The sequence below is a fragment of the Xylocopa sonorina genome, chromosome 8 (assembly GCF_050948175.1).
Source record: "Xylocopa sonorina isolate GNS202 chromosome 8, iyXylSono1_principal, whole genome shotgun sequence".
Taxonomy (NCBI): domain Eukaryota; kingdom Metazoa; phylum Arthropoda; class Insecta; order Hymenoptera; family Apidae; genus Xylocopa; species Xylocopa sonorina.
In genome coordinates, this window is record NC_135200.1 from 6,451,130 (window position 1) to 6,456,664 (window position 5,535).

Here is a 5,535-nt window from a genome sequence, read left to right on the forward strand (position 1 = left end):
ACAGCGGGATATCGAAATACCTCGAGACAGAGGATGGATAATTAATTTCTGGCCGGAATTCCACTTTTTGGACACCGCGCGACAGGAAAACACGTATGTGCGTCTAACTAGACGCGAACTTTTGATGTATTATCCCTTGGAGACGCGAGTGTCTCGCATTTAGCTCTCTCGTAAAGAGGCGAGACAAACACGTTGAGAATTTACTCGAAAACTTTTATCTCGCGCTTTGCTACTTTATTTTTGACAACGTTTTACCGTACGTCACTTGAGAATCTCTCGCGTAAGTGTACGCGTTCGTCAAATAAAGTCGACGATGGTATCACCCGCCAAGCGTAAGAAGCACGTATTATATGAGAAAAATGGGTGCAAAGTTGAAACTGTTCGTGGCAGACGTTATATCGATCGCGGAGTCGATAGACATGCGATACCAAGTAAAATCGAAAGGAGGTCCTGTCACGGCGAACGTAACCTCAGCTCTAGGCGATAAATCACATTGCTCGCGACCTCCTACCTAGTTTCCTCTCAGCAGCGCGCTCAAACCCTTTTACAACCTTTATTCATCGCCCATTATCGGTAGGGACATAGACGCGATCGAGATACGACGTATCAGCCGTCCTCTACGAGACATCTGAGCTCGTCGTAAGCAATTTTTCCCCTAAATTCCGGATCCCTCGCGTGTATGCCCTTTAACGAAGACTCTTTTGAACTTCACCCCAGGAGTGAAGTTCGCAGGAGCTTTGAGAACGAGACGACTCTTGACTCAGGATGTCTAGGACCGTTTGCGAATTCGTAAGGGGAGTCGGAAGACACCTTGTGGATACATTTTTAAGAACCTCAGGTTCGTTTTACTTTAGTACTTTTTTTATTGAATAAATGTTTATATACTGCTTGTCCGGAATTTCAATTATTCAGGGTCGATAGTAATTTGAAAAAATGTTTTTCTATCAAATAATTCCTATCTATTGCGATATGAAAATTGTTCGCGAGAGACCCTATCGATCACTGTTTCGACTGAGGAGAATGAGAAATGCAAAGCGACGCGTGAGTTAAAAAAATGATTCGGGGGAAGAATTTGATGGCCTCGTCGAGAATACACCCTCGTAATCCGGTGATGATTAAACGTCGAGTTTCGTTAGGTCCCTCCATAAAATTTACCGCCTGGATGGCCCGTTACCTGGGCGGTAAACGCCTCGCTCGCACCTGACAATCAACACGTGTTCCTCGAGGCTGCCTCGAAGTTAACCGTGCCCAACTTAGATGGTGTAATATAACAAGACCCCGAGTAAATAGGACCCTCCAGCTGATCCTCTTAAGCGACCTACTCCTCCGCACGTGCGACGCGTTTCCTGCGCCTGGTTATGGTGGCCCCGAAATGGCGGAAGACATTTCCGTAGGCCGTTACCGAAATGACGTTGGGTTAAAGCGGGGCCATGCATTTTAATGCCCAACCGTGGGTGTCTGATTTTAATCAATCTCTCTGCAAACATCTCGAAACCATAGACGAAAGCGTGGCGTGTCCACGTGTCAATATCAAGCTTGCTCTGTATTTTAAATCGAGACGTACATTTTTTATTACATTGAGCCATGTATCGGAAGTCGCTCGTGACAGATGGTATTTATTAAAATAATAGTAGCGTTAGGTTGAAAGGCAAACGCAGGTAGCAAAACGACAAACAATAGTTTCAGAAAATTTCGAAAGGCTGCTAAACATCTGGTTTCGAAGCAATTTAAACCACATGTAAAGTTTGCATACGTAATTGTACCGCCAAAAAATGGACAAAAGGGTGGGCTGTCGTAAAATCATCGTAAACCGATTTGAATTTTGCAAAGCAAAACATCTGTGTGATTACTTTACGCATTCACGGCTTCGAATCTCCCCCAAAAATTTCATCGACTACGATAAGCCACGGGAAATACCAATCGTAAACCAGGGGTGGCCGACGAGGGCGTGCGATCGTTGATACAATTACTGAAAGAGCCTTCCGCCATTATTCAACCACAAAACATAATCGCGAGGTGCACGATCGTAAGGCAGGATAAAGTAGACGTCCATTGCGCGTATCGTACGGTACCGAAGAAACCAGATTCTCGCTCGTAATAGGGGAAACGATCGAATTGCTGGTGGGGGTGGCGCGAAATTATATTTCGAGTTACGCGAAAGGGGTGGACCAGGCGGTGGTAGAAATGTAATTCCTGAAATAGGATGAGCACGCGGGGGGAGGCGGTGGATGTAACGATTTTCGATATTTCACGGCGATTAAGTGACTCGTAATCGGACGTAGCCCCTGTAACTTATTACTCTGCCGCAGCGGAGAGAAGCGAGGGCGAGGCCGACGAGAATTCGACCGCCAGCCGGAGAACTGGCGATAATGAACGAATCGAGAGCAAAAACCCGGAAGGTAAAAGCCGATGTGCTGGAAAAATTCTTCGATTACATCCTCGTAATTGTTCGTTGACCCGATTGTACGGGATCTGTGTGTGGGTTTTGGGTAAACGAAGTCGGTACCGTTACATCGTGAGTATGCAACGTGATAACAATAGATAAGTTATAGTAAATATATCGCATAGAATTTAATGAAAACGAGAGATAGATCTAGAAGTGATTATTGAAAGTGTTTTCTTACACGCGTGAACCAGGAAAGGGTAACAAAAGATTAGTTTGTACTTCGATAACCACTTGTTGCACCTCTGTCGATAGAAAGTTAGTTGTACAAAAGTTTCTTTCGCGAAGAAACAAAGATTAACGCTAATCCTACCAAAGTTGAAAATTAGCGACTAGTTCCGTATAGTTTTTCAATCGCTACTTTCTGAACTTCCATTTAATTCACGACTTACAATCTTTTAAACTACAATTATAAATTGAACCAAACTTCTTGTAACTGAACTTTGTTAAAATTTGTCAAACTTAAGAACGTGCTGTCGTTGAAAATGAAGGATGAAACTATTCGCAGTATTTCACTGGAAATAAGTAATCGAAAGAAGCTCGTTGTCCCTTCGTTCATAAAAATCCGCGTTCCCTCGACGACAAATTTCGTTTCCGACGCGCGGGGGTCCAGGGAAAGCTGTTCGTTTCTCCGCGTCACCGATTCTTAACGCAATAAAGGGCAGGGTAGACGAATTAATAAAATTATCGTAAACTACGTTACAGAGGAAGACGCGAGAGAAAGCCTCGCGAATAAGAAAAGCAAAGAGGCAGCGGAGCGGAACGGAAGTAGGGTCGCTGAAAAGGAACGGACGGTCACGTTTGGCGCGCATCCAAGCTCAGGTCGTTGCCATAAAACAAATCAAATTCTTCGGCTGGGCCGCGAAACGTTTCGCGATAAATTTATACGTATTACACGTGTCTTACGTAACATTTTTCCACCAACGAAACAGAGGAAAAAGCCGACGAGCGCGAAGAAGGCGAAATGGAGGAGAGGAAAGATTCGGAAACGCAAACTGACGGACGGAAGAGAGCTAAAAAGTTGTTGTTCGAGGACGAAGGGATGACTGTAGCAGGTTGTCGTCGAGAGAAAGCAAAACTTATGCTGCTACGGAGAAAATTCAGTTTTCATGCGAAAAGGAAGTTGTTTAAAGTTGTTTAAAGCTATTTTATCGTAGGCAGTAGCGCCGACGATGGAACGAGCCGTGAAAATGAAGGGGATGGTGAAGGTGACGCGTCTAGGCTAGAAGCTGCGATTTTATCCGACATTTACGACATGTGCGTTCATTTCGTCGCGTATTCACTATGCGTTCTGATCATGACCACTGCTCTTCTGACCGGATACGCCCTGCACATGCACACGTTGCATTAAGCGATCAAGAGAAGCAATAATTGTTCGGGCAACTGTTCCTTTCCAAGCATCGAAAAGGTTTTCAGCGTCCACAGATGTTTCCTTGGAAAATAATCGATTTCGTTTAGCAGATTTGCATTTTTCATCATCAGTGATCTTTATCGAGTTAAGAGCAAGGCTGTACCGATAGCATTGTAACAAGTTCACAATATTAAATTAACACGAATTAAAAACGCAAATTGCAGATTCTTGATAATTAAACTTTTAATTGATATTTTTAATTGTGATTCATACTTCAATGCGCAGTTATTGGAGTCGATTGTTCGCCGGAAACGGTTCCACGTCGGAAGATTAAAATCGCGAATGCGGAAAAATTGATTTTCGTTCCGTTTATTTCAGTACCGACTAATATGAATTCGCTTGTACGATATACCTGATACGACTCATCGGAAAACGAATTATCTCCAAATAAATTATTGAATCCGAAATGCCGATATAATTCGGTTGATCAGTGAAATTCGGTCGCAGAGAAAAATGACATCAAAATCATTCGAGAAATGATAAATTAGCTAGTTTGTACAAGAAAAAACGGTTGAACATCTTCCCATGAGCGAAACCAGTCGATCAATAACCATAGTCGAGCAATAAAGGATCGAAACCGCGCGTCGCCATGTCGAATTCCGCGGAAAGCACGCGTCCATCCGCGTGCCACGGCCGGACGTTCCCGTTCACGTATCCGGTTGATCCGTGGTCTTTAAATGGCCATAAGCATCGGTTCCCTCGGCTCGACCGCCGCTATTGATTCGAATACCGAATCGAAACTGGACAACGACTTGACGTATCGATTCCGTCGCATGTCCCAGTTTCGACGAACCTGCCCTGTCCAAATAAGGACACCAAGGGTAACTCCTTGGTTTATTACACTCGCTCGCCATTCTTTTTACGCGAGGACGTTAACGCAGTTGACAGAAACGTCGATCTCACAAGAGAATTATGCATCCGTTATTAATTCCGAAACGTGTAATCTCCTCGTAATTCTAGGTCCTCAGACAAGAACAGTTTACTGGTATCCAAATTTTCATCCTTTGAGCACTGAACTGTCCAACCCCACGCATGTATTATACCCTGCTCGATTATTCCTACAAAGCGGCCGCTGGCCTGATTCTGGCCTGAATCTAATTTACTTTCGACGGCAACATACTCCACAAACGCTATAAACGTAAAGAAAAATTGAAAAAAAAAAACAAAGGAAGCAAAGTAAATGCACACGTCGAGTGCGCGAAGTAGAGAAACTCGTATCTGGGCGTAGAAATTGCTCGCGTATCGTATCTGGTACCATCGAAAGGGCAGATGCATTCACGCGGTATGCAGCACGCCAGTCATTCACGATTCATCGCGATCGTTGCACAGATACAGCCTGTTCCGGCGTGACCATTTCAGGTGAAGGTGGAACCGATGCACCTGGCCGAGGCAATCGAACGCGAGGGCTCCTCGCGGATTCTACGGTGGTAACCTTGGCACGGTTACTGCGGTCGACACGGCAGCTTGTTCGCCCCGCGACGCTGCTATTGACAGCGGCTGAGAAACTTCGTTCCGTCTGCGATCGCTCGCCTGAGAATCTTCCCGTTACTTCGCTTTATCGTGAATCGCGCTTAACAGAGCAACCGTGGAGGGTGGTACGGGAGATTAGAACGCGGTTCGGTCGAACGAGCACGTTCTTTCCTGGTAAACGGGGGAAATGTAGCGACCATCTTGGAGAACT